Genomic DNA, 12433 nt, shown 5'->3' on the forward strand with positions numbered 1-12433 from the left:
CCAACCTCAAAGGGTAGTTGGGTCATAATTACACATATAAAATATATGTGTATATATATCCATATAAAATATCTGGTAGTGAGCCTGATATATAGGTGTGGTACATTTTCTCTAATTTCATTTTGCATTCAATTTGATCTGGAGAGTTTTACTAGAGGACAGGAATGACTCTGGTGAATAAGGGATGTACCTTGTTGCGCAGAGCTTGGCAAAGGCATGCTCCAATGCACTCCTATTCTATGTACTGAGTGTCCTACTCCTTTTGCTCAAACAAACAGCACCAAGAAGTGAGACTGGAGGCCCCATTTTCACAAGGAGGAAGCAGGGAGAAGAAATGCCATCCGTGGCTCTCTAGATTCAGGGAAGGGCCAAGGACCACAAGGTGAAGTTTCCATAGAACATTAGTCATGGTCTCAGATCCAGCTGTACCTGCACATGGTGCTGGCTGGGTCACATAAACTGTCTGTATCTATAATCCACTTCTTGGTGACTCTCCAAATTGAGCCTGGATTCTAGGTTTCTCTATCAATGATGGCAGTTGGCCCAGCCTGCAATGAAACCCATATAGTTAATTTCATCTTTCTTCTGCCCTCCTTTTGGGTAGCTGCAAACAACAAGTTAAGAACAGATGTGAGGGGCCAGGCATGACTCACAGGGTTTGGTTGGCTGAGTTGGAAAACATAGTCAACCAGCTTATGTGAGATGCATTTGAGTTACTTGCAGGAAACTCACACGATATATCAGTGCAGTCATCTGTGTGGCCTCTCCTTGTGTTGTATGCCTCCAGCTGAATCACTTATAAGATCCTGAGTCATATACTTTGTTTCCTCCCCAGAGTTTTTCACTCCTGTGTGTTTAAGGGACACAGTGCTGCCTCCTCCTCAGCATCCATCCCCAGAATACCCTCTCTTATTGATGTATTCCACTCTCCTTTTGAGGGTGACTTTAACTCCCACACCTCCATTGCCACCTTCCATCACCACTTCTGGCTCTGAACCATCAAGAGTACCATTATTATTAGCTCCTTGACACTTTATCTTGTTTGTCCCTGTGACCTCCAGCTTTCTGATCATAGTCTGATTATGTGTACTCACATCTCCTATAACCCCAACACAGAACAGAAGGGTGGCATGATTCAGAATACAGACTTTGGAGGTAGCCAGGGCTGGCCTGGAATTCTTCTGCTGCTTATAAGTGGAAAGTTATTTTACTTTTCTAAGCATTAGTTTTCTTATCCCCAGAAATACAAAAACTAGTACCTGCTTCCTTGGGGGTGGCTATAAGGATTAAATGAGATAATATCTGTGAAACACTCAACACAGTGCCTTGCAGAGATTACATACTCCATAACTGTAGCTGTTGTGATTATTAGGAAATTTAACTTCCTATAGTCAATGGCAGTATCCTCATGGAGCTAAATCCACACAGTAGGAATATTTATCAAATGAATGAATGATCACTTTCGTTAAATTTGAATGTTCCAGTATATATATGAGATATACATATATATATCTCATATATTTTTATATGAATGTTTCTTTCATTCATTCATATGAGTTGTCCAGTATGTGTCAGGCTCAAACAACAAAAGGGGGAGTAGGAGTAAACAGGAGAGATAGTCGTTGCCCTCCTTGGAGTCTCCAATTCAGCAGAAGAATGTATTGTAGGGAATTATTCTTGATTTTCCCCCCCGAGGACTTTTGACATGATTTTTTTTTTCAAATGCATATATTTGTATATATCAAGGAATGAAATACAGAATTTTAAAAATATTTTATTTATTGGGGATCCCTGGGTGGCTCAGCGGTTTAGCACCTGCCTTTGGCCCAGGGCGTGATCCTGGAGACCTGGGATCGAGTCCCACATCAGGCTCCCTGCATGCAGCCTGCTTCTCCCTCTGCCTGTGTCTCTGCCTCTCTTTCTCTCTGTGTCTCTCATGAATAAATAAGTAAAATCTTAAAGAAATTATTTATTTATTTGAGAGAGAGAGAAAGAGAGTGCATGAGCAAGCGGAGGGGCAGAGGGGGAGGGAGAAGCAGACTCCCTGCTGAGCAGGGAACCTGAGGCAGGGCTTGATCCCAGGACCCTGTGATCATGACCTGAGCCAAAGTCAGCTACTTAACTGACTGAGCCGCCCAGGCACCCCAAAATACAGATTTTGACTAGCAAAATGATGCATCACATAGGCAAAACATTGATCGAATAATGAGCAAATGCCAAATGATGAAGCCATGAAACAAAGTAAACAGTATCACTAAAAGTCAATTGCCAACATGATTCCTACTTTTTAACTTTGGTTTTCATGAGATTTGTGGTCTGTAAGATTTTTAAGTAGGATTTGGAGGCAGCCTTGCCATTTTGATTGGGTTTCTATTTAATATAAAAGTCCTGCTCATATTCATCCAAGAAACATGGATGAATGGTTTCACAATGAAGGAATTAGCTTATATTCTACAGAGCAGTGTTTCACAAAGCATAGATTCCAGGTGACAGCATCTCGTATTGGCTTTTTGTTTTTTCTGTTTTATTTTGTTTTTAACAATTATCTTTGGTTGATTATGACACAGGCAGTATACACAGACCATGATTTAGGATACACTGGTTTAGAGAAAGTTGATGGATTGGTTTCTGAGAACCACAGAAATAAGTTCAAAATGAGAAAGAGTGCCAGGACCCTGGGAATAGGAATTAGGGAGAATTTGTACTATGGGGATAACATTCAGGTAGAATAAAAACTTGAAAGTTTGAGTTATAGTCTGGATTGCTTCAAGTTTGCATTTTCACAAACCCAAACTGCATAAAATCCACCTGTCAAGACTTTCAGTTTTATTAACTCAACTTCAGTCCACAAATGCCTCTACAGAATCATGTTAATAGAAATAATGCTTTTAAGGAATTTACAGTTGATTTAGAGGGATAAGACACCCTCATATGAAGCTTGTGGATATCAATATGGGCTAGCAGATAATTACTCATTGATGTATACCCCAGATATAATCAATGTAACAGGCATTCAGAAGCAGGAGAGATCTGGTCCAGCTAGAGGAGTTAACAGCAGGCCAGGTCTAAGGTGAAGGAATGACTTTACTGAGCTTAAAACATGAAGGATATATCTAGGAAGAAGGTGAGAATAGGCCATCACTTGTCGGAACCACACCATGAATTGTGCAGGAAAGCGTTGGTGTCATTAGACATTGGTTCTTTTTTTTTTTTTTTTTTTTTTTTTTTTTAGACATTGGTTCTTAAAGGGTACACAACCACCAGGAGGCTTTTGGGGGATCTGGGGGCTAGGCATCCTATAATGTGTGAGATGGCACAAATAGGAAATGTTTTTCAGTCTTATATAACTTCCAGATATCCTGCTGGACATTCATTTGGTTGAAAAACCTGCATGTGATAATCTTAGGTAGAACCCAGATTAGATAGCTAATAGATAGTGGATGGATGGATAGATAGGTAGATAGATGATAGATAGAAAAATAGATAGATAGATAGATAGATAGATAGATAGATAGATAATGGTTTAATATCATTACATTTTCCAGCATTGCAACTACAGAGAATAGGTTATAGTTGGCTCACCTTCAGAGTTTTTCCAAGCATTGTTCACCTTTGCAGAAAATAATGTCATCAATGACAATACCACTTGTGAAAATTTGGAATTGAGTTTCAATTTAAATTGGTAGCTGTCACATTCATGGGAATTCTATACATGTATATGTGAATGTTCTTATTTAGTTCTCATTTCAAAATGTTCAATGGGAAGGGAAAGAATAGACACATTCTGTGTATACTCTAACTTTTCTTAAATCCAAAATGATTTAATGTAAGTAGATGAAGCATCAATATGTCTTTAGCATAATTGTGCCTGAGCCCTTATATTTTAAAATATGCTAATTTATTTTATTATTAGTCCTTGTTTCTTTATTTCTCCTTTATATTGTAGTGAGGTCATCATGTTAATATTTTACCAATTGTGTGTAAATTGTGTGCTACCAATTGTGTGTGGGGGGTTGGTCATATAATCAAATATTCATAATACAGATTGTAAAGTTTGAGAAACATAAAAACTCCTAGATTAAGGATGAAACTAGAGGGTATTATGTTAAGTGAAATAAGTCAGTCAGAGAAAGACAAATATATGATTTCACTCATATGTGGAATTTAAGAAACAGAACATATGAATATAGGGGGAAGGGAAGGAAAAGTAAAATAAGACTAAATCAGAGAGGGAGACAAACCATAAAAGATGCTTAACTATAGGGAATAAACAGGGTTGCTGGAGGGGAAGTGGGTGGGGGGATGGAGTAAATGGGTGGTAGGGATTAAAGAGAGCACTGATGTAATGAGCACTGGGTGTTATTTGCAACTGATGAATCACTAAACTTACCTCTGAAAATAATAATACACTATATGTTAATTAAATTGATTTAAAAAAAAGACATCAAGCCTGAAAATTACAAAGGACATATTTCCTTAAATTTAATGTGGGTGGTGGTCAGGGAATGGGATGGGCATGGAATGGGGTTCAACCTTTGTTCATCTTTTGATCTTATCTTCCTAATGCCAAGATACAGTTTGCTCAGATACATCAATTTTTTTTTTGATACATCAATTTTTAGTTGTCTATTTTAACAAGAGGTAGAGAGGCCTTTAAATATTTTTTGCAATGTTTAAATAAGTTATATCAGATATGGATGTTTACAGAATAACAGACTTGACCAAGAAAATGGCTCCTATATGACGTCTTTATCAGCATTTTTCAGTAGATCAAAATGTTTTCCTCATGTTCAAAAACCACAGCATCAGAAGGATCTCCCCTGAGAAGATTTATCTCAATAAGCCATTTTAGTGATAAGTAAAGAATACAACCTAATAGCCGCCCCCCCCGCCCCAGTTTATGCTCTTAAACTCAGTAGAGTTATTTTCCTTCTTTTTGCAAACTAAGTAATGCTAACCCCACTCTCTGACAGATAGTTGATGCTTCCCAGAACTCCATGCTTCTCTAGAAACTATTCTTCAAGCAAGTCTGAAGTCCACTTAAACCAAACTTTGGCAAAAAGGAGGAATCTTGTTTCCTCAAGGACATAATCAAACAGCAAGTCATGTGAATAAAGTCTGTAACAGTTGGGGCTAGAAATTGTTCATAAATGTTATAGAATTGGTGTTAGTAATCCTAGGACTAGTTTCCCAATATCTGAAGACAGCAGAATGTATTGCGGGGGTTTATAAAAGTCTAGCAAGATACAATAAACTTACTGCTTTTATTTATAAAACAAATGTTTTTTCATGTCGCTTTAAGAAACAAAGGAATGAAGCCATAAAATCAATAGTGGTTGGTTATGGAAATACGAGTTGTGGATAGCTGTTAGGTGTTTAATAAAAGAATCATCTAGACTCAGTCTCAAACATCCTCCAATCATTATTTGAGAGGAGGTTGTGTCACAAGGGATAAATAACCAATGCAGTGCTCATTTTATGCTGGGGCTGTAGTCAGCTGCCATATTTGCTTCTCTTGGGCCTGCAATACCTGTTAAAAAGGGGGTGCTGATGCCATAAATGGAATGCAAAATAAATGAATAAAGCTGATCCATGGTGAGCATGCAGTTTTGACTGGACTGAGAAAAACACTCAGTCATTTTCACCTAGGAAATGCTTTTTGTAATGGGATACACTCAAGAATTTCTATCCAAGAGTCATTTTAGGATGGCTGCCTGCTGCTGAGTACATGAGAAAGACTAACTCGTTTTGGTTTTGGTTTTCTAGGAAGTTGTTTTGGCATTATGTAAACATTGGCTAACATTTTCAACTGGGCAATAGTCAATAGTATGGTTATGTTTAAGAGCTTGGGCTTTGCAGGCTTAATAGACTTGCATTTGAAACCACAGGCTTGGAAAAGTGAATGTAAGAGCAACAGCAATGATAATTACCTTTTGAAAAATATTAAACATAAATAAAATTAGAGAAAATAGCAAAATAAACGCTCATGTACCCATTACCCAACTTCAGACATTACTAACATTTTTGAGCAAGTCACTTAACCATGTTCTCATCAGTAAAGTAAGAATAAGAATTGTCATGTACAGGAGATCTTATAAAGAATAGCATGTATGACCTTTTGGCATAGAGGCTGGCATATATTAATAAATGCTTTGAAAAATTTATTCACGTTTAAACCAAGGATATCTTTGGGGTAAAGGCACTACAATCTATGTTGAACAGAAAGTAGGATCTTTGTGTTTTACTGGTGTTCAGAACTTCACAAAGCATATAAGCCCTAGACATGAAATGATTAGATACTTTATTAAAGAAGTTACCCCCAAATAGTGCAGGAATCCAATGCTTAGCTAACTAGGGTTGTAGCTCAGTGAAAATTGCAAATGATCGTGAATGGCCCAAAAAAAAAAAAACAACAACAAAAAAAACAACTCCTTGGGGAGATGAGACTGTCCTTGAAATAACAATGGGTACAGTAAAACAACAAGTTTATAGCTAGACAATCTTACCCCAAGGAGAGAATAATCTTTTTCCTTAGGTCTCTGGGCGACCAGCACCAGATGACCTCACAGTTAAGAACAGTCCTGCCATTTCCTCTTGGCTATTCTCACAGGCCTTTGTGGCAGTGAGTAAAAACATTCTTTTAGAGCCAGAAATGCTTGTTGCACTCAGGGCAGAATGAGAAACTTTCTGCTGAGCTTCAGGATTCAGAATGATTAATTTGCAGAAAACTCTTGAGGGCCAATTATATGGGGCTCCCCTTCTTGGAGAGGCGATAGGCAAGGCTAGTTTTGGAAGTTGAAAAATGAGCTGGGTACCGATGCTGCTTTGCAGAGCAGCTTAAAAAAAAAAAATACTCCTAGGGAGGGAAAAGGTAGTTTCACACTTGATTTGCACGGGCCATAGTGATGTTCAAAGAGTCAGTGAATGGGCTACACAGGTATAGCATTTATAACATCCAGAACTAGTTTTTAAAGTTTGGACCCCAAAGTAAGTTAATTTAAAAAGGGGAGTTACACCATAGAGTGTATGCTTTTAGGTCTCAGATCTGCCACTTAAACTTTGTGACCTTGGGCAAATTTCTTAATCTATGCTGGTTTTAGTTTTCTTGTCTATAAAATGGGAATGCTAATAGTGTCCTTTCCATGAGGTTTTTACCAGATAAAAGAGATAATACACATTAATGCATGTACACTGTTTTTAAATACTAAAGGTAAAGGTTTAATCATCATACTCATTACTACTAGTATTCTCATGAGTTAATTAGCAATTTTACAGGATGGAGAAATTTTTCTGAATGACTTTTCTATTGCCGTTAACTTGGCATTAGGTGGATGATGAACTTGATGTGAAAATATCATGCATTAATTTTATGGTCTCCTTGTACCAAATTGCAGAAAATACATGCATAAATCACGTCTCTTCCCTTTGGCATCCAATCTGTTGACTCTACTTCTACTGTAAACAGTGAGTCAATGCTGTATCTGGCAGGATGGGAGTTTAAAAACAACAACATCTGATTCTTTTTGTTTGATCCTAGCCTAGGGCCTATTCCTCAGTAAGTGTTCATGACTGATTAGTTGAATGAATGAATGAATGGTACACATTTTCAGTGTCTATTCTGGTTGTTTTTCCTAGGGAAACATGTTAGGCCATGCTTTGTTTGTTTTTTTTTTTTTTTCTTATGTTTGTTTTTTCTGTGTAACCTTAAAGAAAAACTAGTAATGAGGTGAGTTATAAAACAAGGAGAATATGTATTATTCATTACTTGTTTTTATTTAAATAGAAGCTAAACAGTAAAAACTTGAATTTTAAAAAACAACTCCAACATGCTCCTTTTTGAAAGAGTACGACATGGATAGAAGAAGACGCAATCTGTAGAAAATGGACTTAAAATGGATTTACAAGTTCTTTAGAGGGGCTAGCATTTAAAAAAGCCCAAATTCCTGGGATTTCAGGGTAACTTTTGGAAACCAAGGCCATCTTGTCAGTCTGCCCCTCTTTATTCTTCTTTGTCTTTGTGTGCCCCACTCGTCACTGGTTCAATGCATTTATTGTTTGATGTGAGTTAGGCACATAAACTGAAGAGTTTATCCTTTACAATCATATTTCAAGGTACCTATTCTTATACTTATTTTATCCGTGAATGAAAAATGAATCTCAGATAGGTTGAGCATCTTGTCCAAGGTCACGCAGCTGGTAAGTTGCAGAGCCACACTGGTTCATGCACCTGGCTCTGAATCCCAAATTCTATGTTTCCTGTTGAGCAAGGACTGATTTGGGTCAGAAAAATAAATTCCCATATAGACATTCAGGCAGACTCCTCATATAAGTCAAAGGGCTTCTGTGGTCCTTATATTGTCTTTACCCTCCACTGGCCTAGTCAGTACATCTTCCCTTGATTGTCCATTCTCCAAGGGTCACTGAGAAAAATAAGACCAGGACCTCAGACCTTGTACTCTTGAGATCTCCTTTAGTGACACTAGGAGACAGGATAGCCTGTTCCCCTTCTCTTTTCTCTTCCTTCACCAAATTATCTCTCATCATGGTCACTTATACCTTCTTAAATCCAACAGACATTCCTCAGTCTTCAGTTTAGTTGACTTCTGAACAGTGCTTTCACGATCAAGTACAGCTGTCTCCCTTCCCTTGGCTTCAGGGCACAATTTTTCCTGACTTTTGTCCTAATACTACTTGTCTCTCTTGTGGGTTGGCTCACCTTCTATGCAGACATTAAGTGTTGGAGGTCCTATGCCTTCTCCTCCTTTTATTCTAATTTCTCTCCCTGGTGATCTCATCCACCCCCATAGTTTCATATCGTACATATTCTCAGATGACTCACAATTTTTATCTCCAGTCTTGATCTCACCACTTAACTCCAGACCCATATATTAACTGTCTACTTGCCATCTTTTGAATGCTTCAAAGGGACCTCACACTCAGCAAGTCCAAGACTGAGCTCATGATCTTCTTCTCTAGGCCTGGTCTTTATCTAGACTCTCTCTCAGTGAACAGTAGCACTGTCTCATTGCTCAAGTAGAAGCCAAGGAACTATTCTCTCCCTTAACCGTCATATTCACTACCAAGTCCTATTAGTTTCATCCTCCTAAATCTCTCTTGAATCCATCTGCTTCTGTCTCTACTGCCATTGACCTAATCTAAGCCACAACTATCTTTTTACTAAACAACTGCTATATACCTTCTGATCGGTCTACCCCCATCCACGTTGGCCTCCCTGCAGCGTTTTCTCTACCCTGTTGCTAGAGTGATCCCTGCCCCCTGCCCCCTGCCCCCGCCATATAAATTGGGTTATGTCACTCCCATGCTTAGAATCCTTCAATAATATTTTTGTTCTCCTTAGGACATAATCAGAAATCCATCCCCTGGCCTACCAGATGCTGTATAGTTTAGGGCAGTGGTTCTCAAAATAAGTGTAAGAATGCATCAACAGCACCCAGGTGTATGTTTTCAAATACAAAGTCTTGGCTCCTACTCTAATCTAATATATCAGAAACTCTGGGGATGAGGTCTTGCAGACTATGTTTTAGTAAGTCCTCCAGATGATTATGATGTGTATACTTAAGTTTGAAAACCACTGTTCTAGAGCTTACCTACCTTTCTGGCTATGTCTGGCCTCTTGCTCTCACCATTCCATCCTCTTGCAGATTTTTTTCCCCATTCCCTCCATAGCACCATGTTTCCTTCTACCAGACGACCTTTAAACAGCTCTTTCCCCTTTCTTGAAAGCTCCTTCCTTTTCTCCTTCCCTGGTTAGTGTCCACTTTTCCTTCAGATATTAGCCTAAGAAAGCTGATGATGACTTATTCCTCCTAATACCATATACTGCTTCTGCATAAAAAATAGTTGTATTTTTTCTCATTTGGTTATTTGTTAACATCTGTCTCTCCCACTAGACTATAAACTTCAAAAGAATTGGGACAGTATCTGGTTTTCTTGTTATTGTCTGCAGTGTCTAGTATCAGGACAGAGCCCATGCTCAGATGAATGAACTTTCAGTATCTATAAACTGTTTGAGAGCACAGACAGACTAGAGTTCTTATGGTAAGCTTTCAGTGCCTTCATCTTATAAAATGGTATACCAACCTCATAGGTTTTCTGAGACAACTGAGTGAGGTACTGCATGTATAAAACCTAGGACAGAGCCAGGCATACAAGTCCTTGATAAATGTTAGCTCTGATCATCATTATAATTGCAGTTCCACTGTTATTATTATTGCAGTTTCCAAAAACTGACTACAACCAGAGAGATACTTAGAAGAATGTGTTTTAAATTATAAGATAAAAATCAATGCCTGTGTAATATCTCATTTCTTTTTCTCCAAAATTTATCTGCCAATATATTTGCTCTAGGAAATTCTTGTTAGCCCTGTCATTTTTTTCTAATGCCACTCAGTTGTTTACTTGAAATAATTAGGGAGCACCCACATGTACCCACATGCACTAGGTTCTGAGGCTGTGGTGGTGCCCAAGATGGGTGTGGCTCTCATAGAGTTGACAGTATAGTGGGAGAAAGGGTATTAACTGTCTAGTGGAAAACTGTTCACCACGGTGCCAATAAATGATATGAAGAAGTATAAGGTCCTATGTATGTGTTTGAATTTAGGAGGCCAAGCCTAAGTGGGGAAAGGGTTTCCACACCAAACTCACCTTTGGATCACAGGTTGAAGCTGCCTATACACAAAGCAAACCAACCAATTGGAGTACACGGCTGCTTATCATGCAAAACAAGTTAATGAGGCTAATGTTTTGCTTCCACTCTGAATCAAACTGGTCTCTGTGTGTGTTAATTCTGTGTTGTTCTTACAAACAGGGTTTCCATGAAAACCAGCTACAAGGGGAACAAAAGAGAAAGGCTAGCCAGGAAGCTTGCATTGTTAACGTGTTTCCCAGGTGCTTTATATGCACACTTAGTGGTTGAGAACTATTCCTTTTTAGGCTCTCTGCCTGATTTTTCTTTAGCTGGCTCTGATTTCTTTACCACCCTGAACACCTGGGGCCAACGCTCCTTTTCATAGCAGTTTGAAAGCAATCCTTTCTCTTCTCTTTACTCAATTTGGTCCAGGTCTTAATCTTTGAACAGCATCAAATATTCATTGCCTTTGACAAAGCTGAGGTTGGAGGATCCAGCATTTTCAAAAGCAGGTCTTGCCTTACCATTGGTGATCCAGTGAGCCTTTCAGCAAGACTGACTCTAAATCATCCAGGCTCAATTAGTTTATTTCAAAGAAATATCCAGGTGTTGTTTGACCTTCAAACATATGGACTGCGGGAGTAAATGAAAGGCTCGCCTGTTCCCATAATGCTGAGGGAACTGGATGGGGTAATTCTTTTTCATATTCTCTGAGTTTTGTAGAGGGATTATTAGGTTTGGGTTAAGTGAGTTATTTACTTTAGCAATATGCTCAGTGGTGGGCTGCATTTGCGGTGCTGAGGGAACAGCCAGGTGTGAGCTGTCAGTAAGCACCAGTAAAATAGTGAGAGGTATGGAGAAGGATTTTGGGCCACGGAGGTAGAGCACGAACTCTGAAACTTGGGGGAAGTAACTCAGGGCACAATTGGAGGTAATAAGGTAGATGTCTGGCTGAGCTCTGAATGCAGGCTTTAGCAATTCCTTACTGTAGGAGAGAATTGGGTATGGGATCCTTTTTGCCTTTTCACTTTTTCCCCGGCACAGGGGGTGATTGCCCTCCTCAGACGCCTGTCTTTGGTTTGGTTTAAGAGGCTATTTTATCCAGAATTGTACAGCTTAGCACAAAGGCCTATTTCTGCAGCCTTAACAGTTTCTAAGAATTGGGGCAGAGTTGGAAATAATTGTCCTGTGGCCAGGAGCGTGGTTTTAAGAGTTAGACCAGGTTTCAAATCATGATTCATCCTGCTTGCTAGTTGTATGACCTCAGACAAGCTACTTAATTTCTCTGAGCCCCAGTTTTCTGGGGGTATAAAACGGAGCTGTTAATTCTTTTTTGAACCTTTTACAAAGTAATGTTTAAAAAGTATTTTAATATGCAGCCAAGCAAAAAGGGATTTAATGGTCAAATACATTTGGAAAACTCTTTAGACATTTTTTCCTCTGTCTTGGATTTGATAATGCATATTGTCAGATGAAAGTCTCTGAGAAGGTCGGAAGGAAACAAACCTGTTTAACTTTGTTTCATCCAAAATGTCAAAATATATTTGAGTTCATGAACTTTCTTCTTTCTTTTGTAGAAAATGGGAGTGGTGTTTCATGAAATACAAACAACCTCATAGGATTGTTGTAAGATTTACAAATTTAAGATGAATGCTTCCCATGATGTCTGGGCCAGAGTAAGTGGTGAGTATTATGGTTTTATGATTATTATTAATGAGGGGTTTTGGTCTCCAAAACAGAAAACTCTAAATTTGATATACCTGATTTTGATCACAGGCACTTTAT

The 12433-nt window shown here is 38.6% G+C and overlaps 1 protein-coding gene across 21 annotated transcripts in view; it reads left to right on the forward strand.

The window, feature by feature from the left end:
- Positions 1-12433, forward strand: part of LOC100683963 (60S ribosomal protein L27-like) — a 232079-nt gene that overhangs the window by 105058 nt on the left and 114588 nt on the right. For all 21 annotated transcript variants that reach the window (XR_005374792.1, XR_005374790.1, XR_005374805.1 and 18 more), the window contains one exon: positions 12226-12331. The gene's annotated coding sequence lies outside the window, so the exon portion shown is untranslated. The remainder of the gene's footprint in view (positions 1-12225; positions 12332-12433) is intronic.

This window comes from Canis lupus, chromosome 20 (genome assembly GCF_011100685.1).
Source record: "Canis lupus familiaris isolate Mischka breed German Shepherd chromosome 20, alternate assembly UU_Cfam_GSD_1.0, whole genome shotgun sequence".
NCBI lineage: Eukaryota > Metazoa > Chordata > Mammalia > Carnivora > Canidae > Canis > Canis lupus.